The sequence below is a fragment of the Asparagus officinalis genome, chromosome 1 (assembly GCF_001876935.1).
Source record: "Asparagus officinalis chromosome 1, Aspof.V1, whole genome shotgun sequence".
In the NCBI taxonomy this organism is placed as follows: Eukaryota; Viridiplantae; Streptophyta; class Magnoliopsida; order Asparagales; family Asparagaceae; genus Asparagus; species Asparagus officinalis.
The window spans coordinates 40,051,530-40,074,371 of NC_033794.1; the positions used below are offsets into that span (position 1 = coordinate 40,051,530).

A 22,842-nucleotide genomic window follows, 5' to 3' on the forward strand; every position below is an offset into this window, starting at 1 on the left:
AGAAAGGTGTTAGTGTCTGGGTTGTAGAGCTCCAATACCTCAAGGAAATGATACACGCTCATGGGCAACCTGTACATACTGGCACGAACAGGCGTATACAACCCACTATTGGTCAACTCTGTGCCCCATCGCCTGAGGACGTAACTCGTCATCCTCATCCACCATTTATCGGCTGATGAATGCACCCAGCCATAGCTCCTATATCCCTTCATGGTAAATTCTCTTCCCAGCCTTGCAAGGTGATTCCTCATCGTGTTAGCAATGATTGGCAGCTCATTCTGCGGTGTTGTGTCTTGACCCAGCATGCCAGGATGGAGTCCACGGACGTAATTTCTGTCACTGGAGCTCGGGGTCTTCTGGAGGGTAATGTACTCGTAGTGAACTCGCTCATGATCCTTAATAAGATGCTAAGACATTGCTCACGTCACAGCTCGCTTCCGTAGATGAGTCAGTGGGGACCCATTGACCCACCCTCTTCTAGCGACCACAAATTCATCTTAGTAGCTACTTGTTATTTTTCTAGACGGACAAAAATGGTAGCCTTAAAAGAAGTGAAAGTTGACAACGTTATTAATTTTTTTAGATATAATATAATTTATCAATTTGGATGACCCACGCCTAACTATTTATGATAATGGTCCTACTTTTAAAAGCTTTGAAGTGAGAAGATTCACTGACCAACATAAAATTGATTGGTGATATTCGTCAATTTATAATCCAAGAGCTAATGGCCTAGCTGAAGCATTCAATAAAATACTATGAAAACATCTAAAGAAAATTGTTTCTAGGAACAAGCATGATTGGCATGAAAAACTCTTGGAGGCACTTTGGCCTTACAGGACTATATATCGGATCCCAACACAGACTACACCATGTTCATTGGTATACAGGGTGAAAGTAATGCTACCTTGGGAAGTTAAAATTTCCTTTTTAAGGATAGCAACTCAATATGGCCAAACTCATGAGGAAAATGCTAAACTTCACTTAGATGACTTGATGCTTTAGATTACGTTTGACTCAAAGCCCAACAAAGTCTGGAGTTACATAGAATAAGAATGGAGAAAGCCTACAACAAACTAGATTGATTTCGTGCTTTCAAAGAGGGTGAAATGGTTAAGGTTCTGCGAAGACCAATTGTTATCACTCGACATGCTGGAAAGAAATGTGAGAAATATTAGGAAGGCCCTGGCCCTTATATCGTCGAAAAAGTCTTTGATAGAGGAGCTTATCAACTAATTGATAATCATGGAGAATGCCCAATGCCTCTGATAAACGGACGCTTCCTAAAGAAATATTATGTATAAACTACATCCACATTTTACTCCTTGGGGGCACAAGTCTAAACTACACCCACACTTACTCATTAGGGGCACGAGTCTAAACTGCATCCATACTTTACTCCTTAAGGGCACGAGTCTAAACTGCATCCATATTTTACTCTTTGGAAGCACAAGTCTAAACAACATACGTCCCTTACTCATTTGATGCATGAGTATAAATGCAATGTGCAAGAATTCACTCATTGTATATAAAAAAGAGGATTGAGGACATGGTATTGCCAAAAAATCATAGGCAAAAGATGAGCCATCGATGAACTTGGTGAAAACTCAAAAGGGCCCAAGGGTAAAATTTTCGAAAAAAACCGACTATCGTATACCCCCACAGGCAAAAATGGGAACCCCTCGCTATAGGAAAATCTGAAAGGACTTGTAGGCAAAACCACATAGGGGAACTAACCATGGTGAAAACCTCAAAAAAATGAGGCACCTCGTTAAAAATAAATCCCAAACCACTCTCCAAGTCCAATGATGAGTCACTACCGATAATGTATATACTGATCCTTCAATTCGTGATAAGCTGAGGACTCAACCCAAAATAAATAAAAAAAATCTTTCTTTCCTTTTTTTTCTATTTATTTTTATTTATTTATTTTTCTCTCTTCTTTTTCATTTTTACTTTTGTTTTTCTTTTGTTCAAAGAAGGATTTGCTCCTGATGTTATACAAATGATATTACAATGCAGCAAGAGCTGAGGGCTAATGTTTTCTTCTTTTTCCTTCCTTTTCTGAAAAAAAAAAATTATAAAGAAAAATTTCTCCACCAGTGACAAGGTTTTCATCGTAAGGCTGAGATGATAAAGAGAAGCACAATCAGAGTCAAGCAGATGTACATAATAATTTATGAATATATGGACTTAACATGATAAAGGCATATTTGTAATAATGGGCTCCGTTATTGTTCATTAGATGATTAAATGAACTTGATGATGAGAAATCATTCTAAATAGTGAAAGCCTCAGAACCAAAATAATAAAAGTGCCACATATATAGCCTCCTTAAACATGATTTTCATTTGATATAGAGGTGTACAATATGAGGCACGCATGGGTACGGTATTGCTAGGCAATTAGAAAAACTGACACAGTGGGCTTCTCAAACGTAGCGGACACATTAGAAACCCACTGGGGGGCATTTGTTGAAGCTAATTTAAAAAATAATACAAAGGGGTATTGTAATTTGGTCTACACTCAATCACCTCAAGTAAAGTTAAAGAGCTTAAATAATGTTGGAGCTTCAATGAGGAATAATAATGCATGGCAATATATGTATATGAATAAATAAAATTCTAACATTACCTGATAAAAGAGAGCCCATAAACAAAAGACCTAATGTGGCTTATTATCGTTAATTGTTTTCAAAAAAATATATCATTCGTACCTTTGCTGCTAAGGTCTGTTTAATCAAGTAAACTTATCAAAGAGGATAAGATAAAAGTTTGGAATTTGGTTAAGTTGGATTTGATATTATTATCACTATCACTAACAACCAGATAAGCAATGATATATATGAATACCCCATAGAACCACATTTGAAAGCTAGCTCCACAGAAAACAAAAAAAAAATTATATTCTACTCCTATCATGGAACATGTTGTAGGTGAATCATAAAAAAAAGAAGAAAATCAGTTGGGTAAGATAAACGAAGAGGATGAGATGTTTGATATTTGAAGCCTAACAAAGTTGTAGAGAAAATCTCATTCATAATGAAGAGATATATATATATGCCCTGAAGAAGACATGCGTCGAGATCAGAATGGTCTACTCAGACCAAAACGGATGGAGGAGATCAACTCGAATTTTGAATGAGCCTTACGAAAAAAATGAAGAGCCGCCTTTTACTCAGCACGCTGCTCTGCACAAGAATTAAAGTGATAACAACACACGATCCTTGATGACGTCAAAAAGCCTCTCCAACTGCACCCCCTCACTTCCTCCATAAATGCTCCTTGGAACTCACCAACAGATGAATATTCAAACTTCTACTGGGGCCCAACCCATCAGATATGTGCTGTCAACCTAGTAGATCGACAACTCGCATGATCAACTAAAAACGCGCTGTTAATCGGACCTCGATGAGGGCGACTCAAACGACTGGAACGCTTACCTTTATCAAGTCAAGTCATCATTAGCGTTCAACACTGTCCGTTGTGCCTGTTCAAATAAACTCTTCCTAGTCTATGCACGCTTGGAATTTGATGATTGGGTCAATTCTAATCCAGGACGCTTAAGATTAAAAACATAAGCACTAAACCTCGACATTCTTTTCATAAGCCCAAGTGATAAACACACTTTTATTATATTTTTATACCCTCATCATCTATTTTATGTAAATAAATATACCACTAATAATTGTATTTATCTTAATTTGTAGGTTAATAAAGAAATAATGAATAAAAGCCCAAAATACTCAAACTCTCTGATTTTCTACCATTTATTGAAGCCCAAATATGAATACTAAAGAAGATCCAAGAAAGCTAAAGGATCCATGAAGAAATCGGGTTGAGAAATCAAAGAAAAACAAAATCTGTTGCAAACTAATTGATCGGCCAACCGATTGGCCAATCGGTCGACCAACCGATTGGCTAACCAATTGATTCGCAACAAATTTGGTTTAATGAATAAAATTTTANATGGCTAGATTTTAATTCTTGGTCTCCAAGTTTCATCCAAGGGTCCTCATTCGTTACTGTAGGCTATAAATAGGGGTAGATAGTAAGGGGTTTGAGTGTGAAATATTTTATAAAAACTTCTTTTGGAGAGGAGGGTTACTCTTAGTTGAGAAGACCTTCTAAATTATAACTTTTTATTGTAATTAATAAAAAAAATATTTTTACCTCTTTATATTTTTCTTTTCTTCTCTTTGTTTGATTATGAAGATGAAGGTAAGATGAAGATGAAGATCAAGATAAATGTCTGCTATCACCTTGAGGCTACAACCCTTTTGGGATGTAAATTTTCTCTTTGTTAATAAATGTTAGACCCTAAAGGGGGGGTGATTAGGGTCTTATGCTAATCTAATCCGATTATATGCCAATTAAAATTAATTAACAAGTTATCCTAGCAAGTATGAAATGCAACAAGATATATAAGCTAAGATAAGCAATATGAACAATGAGATATATCCTATATGATGATTATATATATATGCAAGGATATATAAACTAACACAAGGGGTAAACAATATGAACTAGATAGTGGATCATATAAATAATGAGCTAATGACAAAGGCGACAAGAAATATAAACACAAGTAAATAAACGCCAAAGCACACTCAAACACAAGATATGATCACGGAGTTCGGACCTTCCGTCCTACGTCTCCCCTCCCCACTCCCGGGGAGAAATCCACTATCAACCGGGTTTTCTACGTTCACCCGAATAACGTTTACACCTCACAGTATCGGTTTTCAACGCTCACCGATCAACGTCACTCCTCACAATCGGTTTTCTAGTTCACCGAAAACTTCACAACACACTCGGTTTCTAGCTCACCGAAAACCTAACAACACACTCGGTTTCTAGCTCACCGAAAACCTAACAATCTCACAATGTAACAAATATAAATTGTTCTCTAATATGGATGAGAACACAATAAAAGCCCACACTCAATGTTACAACTCTCACAACCCTAATATATTATGAATGCAAATACAATAAGCTCAAGTGGGTGTGTGTAAACAATGAGTGAAATCAAAATCAAAACTAAACTCAATGAAAGAGAACAGCAATAGGGTATTTATACCCACTCTAAATCTCAGTCAAAACCCCAAGCCAAAAGACAAAAACAGCCCCAGCAACGGTAACAAAACTAGCCGTTGGAAACAGAAAAGATTGAGCGGAGGTCGACCAAAAATTCTCGCGGTCGACCGCGATCTAGGTACCAATCTGAGAATCGTGCAGGAACTTCGTCGGTCGACCGGTGCGGTCGATCGAATGAAATATCAAGCTCTCGGTCGACCGGTGCGGTCGACCGACAAACTCTCTGCTGCCCAGAAACAAATGAACAATTGAGCGGTCGACCGGTGCGGTCGACCAAAAACTGATATGACAGAAAAACATGTTTTAGAGCTGATTTTGAGATTTTGGAAAATATGTTAAAAATAATAAATGAAGTCCAAAAATAATGAAACTTTGGAAAATGTATATAAACATGTAAATGAACATGTTACAAAAAGAATTTTCCAAATTGCATTTCCCATTTGTGAAAAATTATCATTTTGCAAAATTGTTCAAAACACGAAAATGTAAACATGTGAATTTTGATATTTTGGCTAAACCATGTTTTGAAACTTTGCACAATGATTATATAGACTTAATAAAATATGTATATGATCATTGTTAAGTCCAAAAACTAAGAATATAATATTTTCACAAAATTGCATATTCTATGCAATATATACTAAAACACAATAATAAATATGAAACATGTGATTTCATATTTATAAACATGAAAACTCAAAAACTATGTATGTATATATATAACTATATATATGCATAGAAACCAAAAATTATGTATATATATATATATATATATATACACGAAGAAACCAATAAATGTGTGTGTATAGATATTGAGCTTAACGTACTTAACACACATAATATAAAACCTATACTAAGTAACCCAAGCCGATCTTGATCTTCAATAAGCTTGACTTGGTACACATGCGGATGAAGCTTGAACTTGATCTTTAACTTGAATTGTACGTTGCTTCACTCCACAATTCCTCCAACCTCCATTGGATATGTTCGTTGAAGCTCTATTCCATCCATCCTCCAACAACGTTATTTGTCTACAATATATAGGAAAACACAAATATTAGACAAACAATATTAGTGGTAAATTATTTGTTAAACATCATCAAAACAAGAAGACCAACAATAAATTCATCATTTACTTTCTTTTCTTGTTTAAATAGCCAAGAGGCTAGAACCCTCCTGCCTTAGATTTATTTTCATGCTTGTAGAGTAGATTTACTTTTATGTCTTTCTTTTCTTGCTTTAAATTCTTGCATTTATTTTGTAGTTTAGATTTTATTTTCTTGCACTATTCACCTTGAGGCTAAAACTCTCTTGGGATTAGTTTTTATTTTTGTTTATTTTTATTTTCTTTGATTCGCTTTGAGGCTAAAAACCTCTAGGGAATTGCATTTTTAAAAATATGGAACTAATACTTGTGGGAACTCTAGAAATTGCATAAAACTAACATTATTTTTTTTATAATTTGTTAATCGTTCTCTTATACTTAAAATAATCATGTCAACTAAAGAACTAATTGGTAGAAGAAATTCTAGAATTACTATTTAGTTGTTATTCTTTTCATGAGTATTAATATTACTTGGATGATAATTTGATAGGTTATGCTTTTCTTATGTGGTTTGATAGTCTATACTTAATAAATCTAAAGTAGAATGTGATAAAAAGAGAACGGTTCATATTTTATAAGTGAGATTAGATGGTTGATTTAATTCTAGATTCCTCATATATTTAATTGAATTCTTCATCTTTTACTTTCTTGATTTTTCCCTTATTGCTTAATTTTTCTCTTATTTGTTTCTTGATTTTATTTCCTTCATCTTTATAACCCCCCTTTAGTTAGTTTTGTTTATATTTACCCTTTATCACATCCACTCTTTATCTCTCCACTCTCAATCTCATTTTGCTTTTATTTATATACAATGACTCTCACTCTCTTTATCTCTCCACAATCATATTCATCACTGCTAATTGTCACACACAACATAAGAACCGATTTTGATTTTCTCCTACAAACATCTTTCTTGTAGGATCAATAACTTTTTATACTATAACTTGATAGTTATGCACTTATAACTTTTGGTTATCTTTATTTACCCCCTATCAAATTTTTGGTATCGTTGCCGGGGAAAGTGCTTATAAATAGGATTATCTATTTTGGTTCTTTAATTTGTGTATTTTCTGGTGAAGGGAGCACTTTGAAGCTTGAAGATCAAGGATTGAAGATTGAAGAATTGCCTTCAAAAGGCTAGGACTCTTTTGCATGGGTAACTCCTCTTTCTAGTATTTTCAATTCCACCCTTGGTTAGCTTCTCACAATTAGAGACAATTAGGATCATAAAAAAAGATTTTATTTTTGTTAACCATAATAAAATTCACCCTCCACTTAGACATTTACTAAAAAGATAATAAATTCAAACAATATCTCTCTTTCTCACATTTTTTTATTGCTAGCCTTAATAAAATAACAAAAGATTTTCTTTTTGCATCCTTTATAGTTGTTTTTAATTCAAATGGTTGCATTGCATATAGTAGTAGGAATTCACCAAAGTGATATGAGTATCTTGATTTGACACCACTTTAAAATATTCTTAAGGGAAAACCCCATTAATCAATATAAGGTAAGGGATTTTATCACCCCTTCCTTAGTCCACAAATCACTAATTCCTTACTACACAAACCCAAGCCTTTTAAAACTCATTAGACATTGGCCCCTAAGCATTTAAGTTTATTAAGGAACAAGAAATCTCTAAGTGAACCAGTTCAAGTTTAATTGAATTAGTTGGTGTCTAAGGCAAGGTTTAGGGATTGCGTAAAGCGCTTCATAAGGAACGAGGTACTTAATTGATCTTTGATCTCCCTCTAGTACTGTCTTTACCTGGCTAACTGACTGAGTAAATCTTCGATCTTTTAACAAAAGGACTTTTTGGTTAGGAGCTGGTCTAGTTGAGTCTAGGCTTAACACTAAAATTTAAAGTGATTAATACAAGTGATTGTATTGATTTATTTTAGTTAGGTTTTTCCTTTATCTTTCCCCTTTTCTCATCATCTTTTTAATCTTTTAGTTTTTTTCTCTTAAAAAATAAAAAAAACTAACTTTTATTTCTCTTAGAATTTTAAAAAAAATATAAAAAGAATTTATTTTGGTGTATACAAACTTGGATTAGTGATAATACCAATCGTTTAATCCATTTTGAACCATTTGAAGAAATGGCTAACACTAATCCACCTGTTTTCAAGATATGTGTTATCCAACTAGGAATGCAATATCATCTTTCATTAAGCTACCCGAAGTCAATGGAACTAATTTTGAGCTTAGACTGTATTATATTATCACACCCCGGGCCCACGGGCTCATTAGCGCGTGCAAACTGTTAGACCTACCGAGAGTAACTCGATGTTGGCTAAAGTCCACTGCCAAAATACTAGCACTAGTTGTTCTTGAGCCTTAGGCTTCTCTATTTAAGCCACTAATATTTATTCACACTAGACCATGTGGAGACTAAAGTGGGGGTGTCACAATCACCCCACCTTACAAAGACGACGTCCTCGTCATCACAATATGATAATTGGCACATACCAGTATCACTGTCAGGCGATGTAGACTCTAGAGGTGGCTCCTACGGGCTCTAGAGGTGGCTCCCATCATATTCACATGGTGTAGCACTTAGCCCCATATAGCATTTAGCTCCACACATCCGGCTAGCAACTTCTCTGATACCATTTTGTCATGTCCCGGGCCTACAGGCCTGTTGGTGCGTACAAGCTGTGGGACCCACTGAGAGCAGCTCGATATTGGCTAAAGTCCACAGTCAAATTACTAACACTAGTTGTTCTTGGGCCTTAGGTTTCTCAATTTAATCCACTAATATTTATTCACACTAGTTCATATGGGGACTAAAGTGGGGGTGTCATATACATAAATATGCTTCCAAAATTCTTAGGAAATAAAACTGAAGACGCTTATATCTTTATCATTAAGTTTGAGAAAGTTTGTCTTATGATTAATATTATAGAACTATCTGAGGATGTGATCAAGCTTCGATTTATTCTATTTGCACTAAAGGACAAAGCCAAGAAATGGCTGTATAGCTTACCCATGAATTTTATCTAAACTTGGGATGAATTTGTTACCCTTTTTTTAAAGAAATTTTTTGTTATCCACAAAATGGTTAAGCTTAGAAATAGCATCATGAATTTTAAAATTGTCCCGGGAGAGTCATTTTGGAAGTATTTTGACAAATTTAAGGATCTTCTTATCAATGTCCTCACCACGGTCTTAAAAAATAGCGATTATGCCAAATTATCTATGAATGATTTGATTATTCCTCAAAAACTTCCTTAGAATCAATGTGTCAAGGGGATTTCATGAAGAAAAACGCTGACAAAGCCTGGGAATTTTTAGAGAGTTTAACCGAGAAAACCATGTAGTAGGAACTATTCATTATCAAAGCGCGAGGGTCATCCCCGCGTTCCAAATTCCAAACGCGAGGGTCACCCCCATGTTCAAATATCAAAACACGAGAGTCACATCAGTATTCCAATATCAAAATGCAAGGGTCACCCCCGTGTTCCAATATCAAAACACGAAGGTCACCTCTGCATTTCAAAAACAAAACGCGTGGGTCACCCCGCGTTTCAAAAGCAAAATGCGTGGTTCGTACCCTTGCGTTCCAAAGATCAAACGCAATCCTCGCATTTACAAAAGCAGAACTCGAGTCTTGTGTGTCAAATCTCTTCAACCAAAATCATGGTGTCTTCGAGACGGATGCAGTGAACAACTCTTTTATGATAAGGAATCAACAGTACGTTGTTCCAAGGTCAAACTAAATAGAGATCCAAAGTATTTTAAAAATTCATTCTAGTCAACCGCAAACTTTCAAAAACATTGGAGGGAGTTCTGTAGGCTATCAAAAAATTATGACAAAAAGCTTGTCCTCGAAAAACACTGATGATGAAAATTACAATCTGACGACTTTCACGAAAACAGATGAGTTACAAATTGATGACTCTCACATTTCCAAGAATAAAATATAAGGATTACAAGCTGATGATCCTTACAAAATTTAAAAAAAAAGAGATTACAATTAACGATCTCTTCAGAGCAAAATGCGAGGGTCCACCCTCGCGTTCCAACTCTAAAGCGCGAGGGTCCACTCCCGCGTTCCAATTCTAAAACACGAGGGCCACCCCCGCGTTCCAATTCCAAAACGTGAGGGTCAACCCCCATGTTCCAACTCCAAAACATGAGGGTTACCCTCATGTTATAACTCTAAAACGCGAGGATCACCTCCACATTTCATAAACCTAAACGTGAGGCTCGTTCCAGAACGCGAATCTCACGTTTGATCATTTCAATGGCAATTTGAATGGTTCAAAACTATTTTCCACATAATGGGGCCATTAAGCCTCCATTATGGAGAGATTTATGGGGTCAGTTACACCCCTAGATCTCTATAAATAGATGAGAATTCACCTGAATATAGATTCTTTTGGATCATCTTTGACTTGGCTTTGGTTGGAGCTTTTAAGATCATTTGGCTTGGCTTTTTTTGAACCATTTTCGGTTAAAGAACATTGAGATCGGTTGTTTAGCTTATTTTGGTTGAAAAAAGATTAAATTTTCTTCCTGAAATTAACTCTTTCGTGCAGTTCTTAAACTCGTTTAGAGTTTTAAACTTGCCTAACAAGTTCTTCCCGACGTTAAGTTAAGAAGAGTAGACAAAGTTCCACGAAGCGAGGCGTTCAGATCGTCAACAGGATATAAGAATCAAACTCCCATCACCACATAGAAAATCCTAGAATTAAATAAAGGGAATGATCTCTGTTGATCTTTCTCTCTTTTGTAAATCGGGAAATCGATAAAAAAATTATAATTTCTTTTTCTAAGTCAGTTAGAGAGAAGTTACTTTGCACTATAATAAATTACACTTTTCACAACACTTATTCCTGACGCATGGTTAAATACGTCGCCAAAAATTATGTTTTTCGTGACGATTTTAGTTAGCGTTGGCAAAACATATAATTTTTCTCGTGTTTATAATTAGCGTCGCTAAAAGCGTATATTATTTACGACATTTTAACTTAGCATCGGTAAAAGTGTATGGATTTTACGACGTTTTTCATTTTTGTCGGTAAAAGTGTATATTTTTAGCGATGTTTTAGGGCTGGCGTCGCTAAAAATAACACTTTTCCAACATTATAGTGCGTTGGCAAAAGTATAGATTTTAGTGATACAAAACTGTTCGTTGCAAAAAATTATACATTTGGTGATGCAAGTTAGGGTCGGCAAAGGTGTAGCCTTTAGCGACGAACAGCTTTGCGTCGCTAAAAGTTATACTTTTGTCGACGCATTGACACTCCATCTTGTTTGATCAATCGAAGGTAAAGCCTCTCCCCGATGATGCTCGTTCTCTCTCTAATCTCCTTCTCGATCTGTATTCAAACAAAAATTTAGCTTATTTTTATTTATTTATACTGTATTCGGTTTATTTGAAAGGTTCCGTAAATTACTATAGTAATTCAATTTCACCGATTTTTTCCCATAGACTTTGTGCTCTTGACTATGGATATCAACTGGATAATTTTTTTGGTTAGAATCATTAGATCTGGTTATATTTTGAATCTGAAGAGAAGATTCCTTTTTCATAGTGTTCGTTGATTTTTTGGGAAATTTTTATCAATTTTTTATAAAAAGTTTTTAGGAATTGGTCATAAAGTAATTACTGTTAAATTATGCAATTTCCATGTAGTGTAAATTTGGCTTGGATTCATTTATTCTAACAAAATCCATCAATTTTAATCCTAAATTCATTATCAACAAAAGTGTAGACATAGTTTCGTAATTACTGTTTGATTTGCAGGAGATTGTGGTTGCAGAGTTGGCACTAACACACCCGATCCGTTTGGATTTTCACATTTTAATGGGTCAACTAGGTCCAAACGGATTGGATTTTTATAATTAAAGTCAAGGAAAACTGATAATAATAGTTAGATTTAAAGGAATATTTCTTTAAATCTAACCAGTGTTAACCAGGGGACCTAATTGTAAACATTGTGATGATTTGAGGGATGTAATAGAAATTTTAATGATCTGAGTGACTAATTTTTAAATATTAAAGATTTGTTAGTGTTATTTAAATATCTTTATAACTTTTTATTAGTTTATTTCATTTTCCCCGAACTAAAGAAAATATTTCTTAACTATCATCTTCTAATTTGTATTTGCTTTATAATCCTTTTTATGAGTTAAAAAATTATTTTTAAATTGTAATAAAGTAACAAATAAAAAATTTAAATTTTATTAATCTATTAAATATTTAAGTATAGCTACATAATAAATCACATATTCAATACATAGTTTAAAATATGGTGCTCTAAATATATCCCCAAATAAAATATCTATAACCCACTTCCCCCCCAAAAAATTCCCCCAAATTCTAAAATCCTGCCCACTCTAAAATCCCTAACCCGAATCTCTGTTCTCTCTGTTCTCTCCAGCAGCTGGTATCAACCTTCGTGCATCCTTCTTCTCCTCCTCCACTCCTCCTCCCTCTGGCGCTCCCGCTACTTCTCCAGCCTCCTCTTCGACAGCCACCACCACTAGTGTCGTTACTCACCTCATTCACAAGATCTTGGCCTCTGATCATCTTCATCCCTTCGACTCTCACATGGCGGTCCTTCAGCTCCTATACTCGTCGAACTTCGCCAACGCCATAGCCTCTGTCTCTGACGCCCTCGATCTCCTCCCTCTCACTGGCCCTTCAACACCACCGTGACTGTCCGCGGCTTGTCTGAAACTGTGTTGTTTGAGGGTTCCATGCGTGTTCAATCCGACACACTTCAATTTCGTCTAAGATTGCGGTTGATTCTCGATCTGAAGAGGCGCTTAAAGTTCAAATCTTTTCACTAAACTGGTTTCTTTGGGCGTATGTAGGTGAATTCAATGGAGTTACTCTTTGTTATTTGTTCTAGGATGTGGCATTAGATGCAATTATGGATTTTGTGAAGCTGGTGAAAGATGGGAAGTTTCAGTCTGCTATCTACCACCGGCTTCTTCACTCCATTGTAAATTTTATTTTTTGTTCAATAATCCACTATTTTGGTAGGTTTCTGGCGGTATTAAACATGATGAAGTTAGGAGGAATACAATTATTTTACTGAAAAGAATGTAGCTCATTTAATGTCATATACCATTTAGGAATAGTGCAAAGCAAAAAAAGAGGTCTTCTTCCTGGTAAATACTGAAATAGAACTGGGTCTGTGTCTATACTGGATAAGAGCCACAAGCTTTTAGGTACCATTTGGAAATCGTATTAGGGCTCTCTGAAGTTTGGGTCTGAGAAAATCTATGCCTTCGAGGTAAAAGCCAATTGGTTACAAGAACGATCCCGATATAGGATATAAGCAACACCTTGTGGAACATGTTGTAGCTTATTGCATGAAAATACAATTATAATGGCATGAGAAATTCAGGATAGGAGGTGTAACTAACATTTTTATTTTGATCTAGTGTTTCTCACCTACTCTTTCTCCATTTGGTGTTATACTTCGGGGTCTGTTTACACCTTAAAACCGAGTATAGCTTACTATCCTAATGAGCTTAAGATTTTGACTACATATAGGTCTTTCTTTGTCATTATATAGAGATGCTAATAGTCCAAAATATTATAAACTTAGCAAGGGATTTTCCAATTACTAAATTTAGTTTTTGTATGACTAAAGTCTCATCACTGCATCCTTTTCATTTGGATTTTTTTAGTTCTAACGATTTCATAGTTCATTTTTTCAGATTGCATTACGAGCGACTGATAGCTTTTTACTTCTTTTATTCCGATGAGCATATCTCATATTTTCCTTCTTAGCATACCTCATATTTTCTTTCTTACAATACTTCATGTAATGCAGGTTTGTAATACATCCTCAGTTGATTCTTTGATTGATTTGCTTGCATCAAAGTATTTCAAATATCTTGATATTCGGTATGTACTATTTTTTCTCCTCCTGAATTACTCCATATGTGAACTTAGTTACTGGTAGGTAGTGTAAGTATGTTGACCTCATAAAGCTCAACAGATATCATCCATTGATCTTTTGGTTTAAATCTTTACAACCAAATTTCATTGTTCTCAACCTAAAATAAGAAACCGTTAACTTTTCATATTAGCACAAATTAAAATTATCTGCTCCTTATAACCACTCATAATCGTTATCTTCCTAAAATGATTATCTTTTGCATAAACTACTATATTCAAAGTCCCAAAAACCAAAGGGTATGCACGGTGAAGTAAGTTGACAGTACTGTCTTCATCTTACATTTTTTTTAAGTTTCAGAAGTTAAATGTGTGTACATTTGACCTTTTATAGAAATGCACAATTCACAAAAGCTACACAAAATTTAATTTTGTCATGTGTATGTTTTTGGTTTAATGAATATGATATGATATATGTACACCCAAACACAAAATTTAATTTTGTCATGTGTATGTTTTTGGTTTAATGAATATGATATGATATATGTACACCCAAAACTTTTTATAGAATGTGTAGCCTTCATGTTTTTGGTTTAATGAATATGATATGATATATGTACACCCAAAACTTTTTATAGAATGTGTAGCCTTCCTCAAATAATTTTAAAATTTTTTGATGCTACTTTATTCTTGTTATGCAGGAACTTGGATTTGATTATCTTGGAAGTAGAGAGCAACTTGTCATGAGATTACAAGCAAACTAAAATATTTAAATAATTGTTCCCTTCTTTCTTTTCTTTCACCTTTTCCTTTCTTTCAATTGTGTTTCTTTTTTTCCTTCATGGATTACAAGCAAACTGGAATATTTAACAGGTCTTTGAGTGTTGACTTAGAAATGGAAATGAATGTAACTATTTTTAGTCCATTAAGATGTTTATTTATTTTTTATTTGATATGATAATTTTTTATTATTGTTCTTTAGATCATTGCGAGTTATTATGGATTGTCTGAAGTATAATTTGGTTAGTTTTGCAATGAGAGCAAATTCTTTGTTTGTCATAATATGCAACTTGTTTGGAGTATAACTTCATGTTTGGTTTCTTTGTTGATGTGAATGGGAGTAATTTTTTTGTGGATGTTAAGGTTCAATATAGTTTGTAGTTGACAGAAAAGATATTACTTTTGACGATGCAATTAGTCGACAAAAATATATTTTTTTACGGAAGCTAAATAAATTTTTAACTTTTAGCAACGCATTAATTTGCATCACTAAAAGTAACACTTTTGCTGATGCTATATTATGTTGGTAAAGGTATAGTTTTTAGCGACACAAAACTGTTCGTCGCTAAAAAGTATACATTTGGCGATGCAAGTTAGCGTCGGCAAAGGTGTAGCTTTTAGCGACGAACAGTTTTGTGTCGCTAAAAGCTATACTTTTGCCGACGCATTGGCTTTTGCTGACGCTACATGTGTCGCTAAAAGTACATGTTTTGTTGACGCACTTTTGTATATGAAAAATCTTGCATACTTTTGCTGACGCAAAATATTATGCGTCGCTAAAAAATATGCTTTTACCGACACATGAAGCATCGCCAAAAGTGTTGACTTTTACCGATGCAGTATGATTGCATTGCCAAATATTTTTCTTGACCCACTTTTGGTGACGCATTACGACGCTGAATTTTACATCGAGAAAGATTTTTCCTGATGTTTTTTAAACCTTTACCGATGTTTTGGTTTTGTCGGTAATGCTATATTTTGTTGTAGTGTTGAGAGATTGTATCCATTCTTTTCCTAAGTCAGTTAGGGGGATTAATACAAATTTATTTCTCTATTTTCTTATAATTTTTTTCCGCAAACAAAAGATGGTGACTATACTGGGGACTAACTTTTTCACCGATGAAGAAGTGGTGGTGTAATCCGATACCAAGCTCGTCGGAATGACTGTCGAAACTCTTATATAAGTATGAGGAACTCCTTTCCACCGGATCCCTTAGCCCCATGGCTATGCGCAAGATCCACAAAGTCTCCAAGGAGACTAAGATTCCTTCTATTGTCGACTCACCAAAGGAGCGTCCTTCCTTACGGTTATGCTGTTCATACAGTCCCCCCTGAATGAGAAGACTTTAATTCAGCCGAACTCACCAAGCGAGTTGAGAGCATTCCACCCATACCTTAGCAAAAGGTATCGGGTCACAAGAGACCCATTGATGTGACTAACATGATTAATACAGATGGTAACATCATTGCAAAAGACTCAACTCAGGCGAAGAAGAATGTTGATCACCGAAGGAGAAGATCCCTACGACAAGCACAGCTTAGAGAAAGCCGATCAACCAACTAATGTGAACTTCGCGTTTGTGGTTCTCAACACGACCCTGATCTTCGCGTTTCTATTGAAGAATATGAGCCTCACGTTTATGTGCCCAAACGTGAACCCCATGAAAGTCAGACTGAATGCGACCCTCAGCGTTGCGTTCCACAACTAAAACGCGGACCTCAAGTCTGCATTGAACGCGAACCTCAACCTCACGTTTCTCAGTCAAAACGTGACCCTCGTGTTTCAATCACAGAACACGACCCTCACATTTTAATCATAGAATGCGACCCTCACATTGCTCGGCTTGAATGCGAGTTTCAACTCCGCGTTCCGCAACTAGAACACGGAGGTCAATTCTGTGTTAAACGCTAGCATCAGCTCCATGTAGCTCAACTAAAACGCGACCCTCACATTTCAATTATTCAACGCGAACTTCGCATTTCAAGTGCCAAATGTGACCCTCACATTTTTTTTCTCCTTAACCCGACCCTCGTGTTTCTAATATTAAGTGCGATGTGATCTGTCGCGTTCAAAAAGACGAACAGGGATTCAAGATCCATGTTCACTACGAGTCAGTCATTTCTAATCATAGGCTGGGGGTTCCAATTCAAACCTCACGATCAATGAATAACTCTTCTTGAATTTCTGTAGTAGACTTTAGAAAGTTCATATTGAGAGAAAGACCAATACAATGATCATTGATTTCTACGGTCCTCTTAGGATGCCAATGTTGTGCACCTATATCAAGACCGTTGGTGTTTGACCAAATGGCGAACGTTGTCTTACCTAACGAGCGACAACGTTCCCACAAGAAGACTACTTTCAGAAGAAGAGTACTTTAGAGTCACTTCTAACATGATGAGTATAGGGAGATCATCAATCCCTAGCTGTGATGAGTCAGAGATGAATCAGTCACCTGGATTGAAAGAGATCATGAGTAAGTCTGATGGAATCTATCAACACACTCAAACTCGAAAGGTAGTCATCCCTCCTGTCAACTATCAGAAGTTGGATAAAGGAATTAAGTCTGATGATGAACACTCATCCATCGCAGAATCTCAATCCTCTAGCTCTTTCATAGAACATGAGAGCTCCGCTTATATGGTGGGACACTATGTCGCCCCTGGGTTCACACAAGGTTGTAGTCCAAGGTGAATCCAAGGATGTCAAACCTGTCATGGACCCACACAATGCATTAACACGTTTCACCAATCACAGTAATATCCTCTAGTGGAATCAAAAAGAAGTGTAGGTATAAAACATGCAAAAGAATATGATAGTAGTGCAATGAACATGATGAATACAGAAGAGATAGCCAAATAAAAATATTATGTCTCAAATGAACAAAATAAAATATAACTGAAATGGGAACAAGTGTAATATGTCTCAATACAAATATTATGTCTCAAATGAACAAAATAAAATATAACTGAAATGGGAACAAGTGTAATATGTCTCAATACATCGAGTCAAATGAAGTATCACTAAGGCAAATATAACTGAAATGGGAACAAGTGTAATATGTCTCAATACATCGAGTCAAATGAAGTATCACTAAGGCAATCGGCCTTTACAAAAATAAAAAACAAACTCTAATATCTGAATGAAAATACAAAACTACAGTGGAGCCTCTAATAGTAAAATCATGTGACAACGACTATGCTAGAACTCCGTTATCCTGCGGCCCTCCGAAACTCTGAGCTACCTGAAAAGAAATTTAAAACAAAAAGAGAAACAACATGAGCGTTAGAGCGCTACAGCAAGATCACCTCCATCCGCTCCCAGGGGAAAGGCTGCTAGATGAAATGGAGGCTCTACCTATTATGCATAGTTTACCTAGATCATTTTCTCTGTATCTAACGGAATTAATATTTAGACACCTACAAAGAGAGATGTAGTACGTTGAACGAAATAATCCAATTATGGAAACCCTCATATATATACCATATGTCTCAAATTGTAGATACTTAAATATTAACACCGAACTAAAGATAAACAATCTAAAGAAAATCAATAATTAGAAATCCATAACACGAGACTGGTATGTCGAGCAAAATAATCCAAACAATGAAACCCTCATATATATATCATATGTCTCAAATTGTGAATCTCTAATCATTGATCCCAACTAAGAAGTAAAGAGAAGCAATTCATGAAAGTAAAACTACAACTCCAACCCTCACACATGGTGAGCTATGTCAAAACTTAGACTACCCTCGGGTATATATATATATATATATATCTTTATCAAATAATGATACTCTTGTAAGATTTTCACAATATCATGTGGATTTAACGTTCTTACTCAATCGTTCTTTGGCAATAGGTTTTATCTCCCCTATTCCGGATGATGCATCAGATGATCGTACAATAGAATGTAGGTGTATCAGCCCAGTCTGAAAACACCCCAATCATCTTCGAGTATTGGTGCCATCGAGGTCTCATTATTGGAAAACATCCAAATACTTTTAGTGTGGTACAGGCGAGGTCTCATTACGGGGTAAACGTCTACACTGAGCATTCCCAACGGATAAGTTATGCATTATCATGTGTCATGCCAACCATAATCAACTCAAACATGTGTTATGCACCTCAACTATGCATGTAAACTCAATCAAAATGTGTATTCAAACATGAAAGCACCCTAATGCCACTAGGAAAGAACCCTAGAGGGGGTTGAATATGGTGTATGCTAATCTAATCTGATTTATGCCAAATTAAAACTAATTGATAAATATCCTAGTAAGAATGATATGCAACAATATATATATGCAAGGATATACAAATATCATAAGGGTAAACAAAATATAAACAATATAGTGGATGAAATAAATAATAAGAGAATAGCAATAAAGATGAACAAAAATACAAGTATGCCAAGCCAAACTCAAACACAAGATATGATCACGGAGTTCGGTCCCCACGACCTATGTCTCCGCTCCTCACCTCGAGGAGACCTCCACTATCACAACCGGGTTTTCTATGCTCACCTGAGTAATGTTTATACCTCACACTCAATTTTCTAGCTCACCGAAAACTTTACAATCACTCACAATGTAAACACACTAACTACCACCTCAAATGTTGGTCTTTAGCCCGTGTCTCCCTTAAGTATTAGGAATTACAACCTCTCTCTAGGCATTACCACCTATCTCACTCCTCTTGGGACGACCACATCTCTCACCACACACTCCTCTTGGTGTACTAGTGTAATACAAAGTGAACCTTACAATTAAGCTCACAAGAAATGATTTGTTTTCTAAACAAGATGAGAACTCAATTAAGCACAACTCAATGTTACAATCTCTCACAGTCCCAAATATACTATGAATGCAAATACAATAATCTCAAGTGGGGGTGTGTAACAAAGCGAATTAATAAAAACAATTAAACTCAATATTAAAATCTAGCTTATGGAAATTAAGATCAAAACATATAAATTGCTAGAATTAAGTTTAAGGAAAACTTCTCTATAGATCAGGAGAGAGAGAGGGAGAAGAGTTGAATGTTCAAACACCAATGGATAATCTTTCTCAAGCTCTTGTGAAATTGTCTTTACAAAACAAACTCTCAAATGCTTAAAAGCTATTTAAACAAACTTAAATCAAAACTCAAACCCTTGTTAAAACACTCTTAAACTTGTTTTAAAGCATTCTCTTCAGAAAATAAAACTGTCACGCCCCGCTTCCCAAAATACAGGGAATCAAAACGTGAACAAGCCTGCGACGTATTAGATTGAGAAGAATAAATAAAAATAAACATTTCTCCTCAACCTAATACGCTAAGCATCTGGAAATAATACATTGCAAAGGCACAGGTCCCTGATCACAGATAGCAAGAATATAATAGACAAACTCAGAATAAAATAATACATATCACAAATGAATATCATCCAAGACATAATAATATAGGTCAAACGTGCCCTTATACAAAACTATCTGAATGAAATACTGAAGAATATAAAAATACACTAATCAAAAGGAAATGAAGGTGATACAAAACAAACTGAAAGGAAATGACTAAGCTTCTGCTTCTTCTTCTGCTACGTCTGCAAGGCACTCATATTGAGAATCCTCTGGCTCCTACTGAACCTGTTCTTCTCCTAAGTCTGACGTACACCAGAGAAAACAGGTGTACGTCAGGTGCATGGCGCACGGCAAGACCCGACCCCACAAAGAAAATAGAACGAACGGAAATCCAATGCGAAAAACGATACGATAACAGAAACAACAAAAGAACGTACAACTGAAATCCACAAATCAACATGAAAACACTACTAATTCATGATAACATAAAGCATCCAGAATCGATCAGGTAACGAGATCATGTAGCTAGCGATCAGTCTAATCATCCAAGTAACATGGACATTCATTAGATGGAATTAATACCTAAAAATCTATAACATAAGACATAGTACGTCGAGCGAAATAATCCAAACAAGGAAACCCTCATATATATACCATATGTCTCAAATTATAGATAATTAAATATTAATCCCGATCTATGTATGAAAAGAACAACATTGGTCTACATCTCAACAAAACTAACAAGGTCCACCATAAAGCACGCAAGCATATTATTCTTGTTTTACATGTTATTTGAATTGGGGAAGAATATTTTGATATATATAATCGGGTCCCCGTAAAGTCATCCGGTGGCGGCCTTCAAGTCAAGTATTAGCCCTCTGGCCCACATATATAACTCTCACGATATCACGATAACAGGAAAGCGTTGTGCCTGTTTATATACATGCTATATAACACTCACGATATCACGATAACAGGAAAGCGTTGTGCCCGTTTATATACATGCTATATTCTCCGTCCAATTCCCCTTTATAACCCCATGTTTGTCATATTAATTAAGCAACTGTACATGAAATATTGTGCACTAGCCACGGAGTTACCGTGGAACGACTTCTGTAAAACTATGAAAATAACTGTGGCTCGTAACACGTCCGATCAAGAGTGCATCGTCTAGTCAATGCTATAATAGTAATAGTCAAGGAAACCTCATACCGGGATATCGATATCGAGGGAACTCGGGACTCCTCACATCGGGATATCAATGTCGAGTGAGTATAGCCATGCTTTGAAGCACGCTTATAAATTATACTTTTAACAGAAGTCGTCTTCATGTACAGTCTCTCCTATTAGATAACAACTAAGTGATAACACAACAAGCTTTCATACAGCTATTCATGTCAAGCAATTCCACGCATGTAATAATATATCATAGACTAATCTAATTATTTAACTCATAACAGATTTAAAAATTAAATGACGAGTCACATAATAATTTACGATAAACTAATAATTAAAATAAAATAATCAAGGTTCGGGATCTTGCCTACGAGACCAAGAGGTCTGCGGACGAGGCATCGGTGTCGATGTGGGTGTTGCCCGACGGATCTGAAGAGAGGGCAGCGGCGACGGCGAGCTCCGTCGAGGTGGCAGCGGCAGGGGTCGTTGTCGACTGTCCAAAGAAGGGGCGGCGACGGAATCTCAGTGGGGCTTGGTTGCTGGGGCGACGGCGTTGGCGACTTGGGATGGGAGCTCAGATCTGGCTTGGAAGGTCGAGGCTGTTCGGCGCGAGGAGCTCGTCGGAGGAGCTGTTTGGGGTGTCGGACTCGCTGCCTGCACCGGTCGGGAAGGGGGCTGACGACGGGGATGAGGAGACTGACGCGGTCAAGGAGGTAGGAGGGATGGTCGGCGGTGGTTGCTGGCTGGAACTCGAGCGGCTGAGGGAGCGGAGCGCGGTCAGGCTGGAGCTCGAGAGGAGGGGGAGGGGCTGCTGTGGCCGGAGAAGGGGAGGCTGAGTTGGGTTTGAAGGCGGCCGGAGGTGGTCGCGCGGCGTGCGGGGTGATGGGTTTGGTGCGGCTGCGTTTTGGGGAAGAAAACTAGAGAGAATGAGAGCGGAAAGTTATATTTATAGGAGTGAGAAAGAATTAGGGTTAGGGAATTTAACAAATAATTAATAAAAATAATTACGTGTACTTAAAAATTAAACTAATTATGGAATAATTATCTACAATTAAAAACGTACATGTTGTGCTAATACAACAGTTGATACGAAATAGTCGAAATATACTCATATTGTAAAATTAAATGAGAATAATTAATAAATAAAATATATTTACTTATATTTAAAATCAAAAAATTATGGGATAATTATATACACAATAAAACGTACAAGTTATACTAATATGATAGATAATATGTAACAGTAGAAATAATACAGCAAATTATACAAATAATACGTAATTAATAATACAACGTATTATACGAAAATATACGTAATAATAAAAATAATACAACATATTATTCAAAATGACATGTAACAGCATCGATAACGCAACAGATAAATTCCATAAATTTTCACCGCATAAAATTAATTTATAAATATTAATATCATTTAAATAAGTATAAAACTTAGACTTTAAATCATAGAAAATTGTAGA

The 22,842-nt window shown here is 35.9% G+C and overlaps 1 long non-coding RNA gene across 2 annotated transcripts in view; it reads left to right on the forward strand.

The window, feature by feature from the left end:
* Positions 1-15,027, forward strand: part of LOC109823133 — a 20,120-nt gene extending 5,093 nt beyond the window's left edge. Inside the window, exons 4-6 of one of the 2 annotated variants that reach the window (XR_002242395.1) lie at positions 7,281-7,357; positions 13,998-14,071; positions 14,764-15,027. This is a non-coding gene — a long non-coding RNA (uncharacterized LOC109823133). The remainder of the gene's footprint in view (positions 1-7,280; positions 7,358-13,997; positions 14,072-14,763) is intronic. The other variant, XR_002242396.1, reaches the window with a different exon arrangement.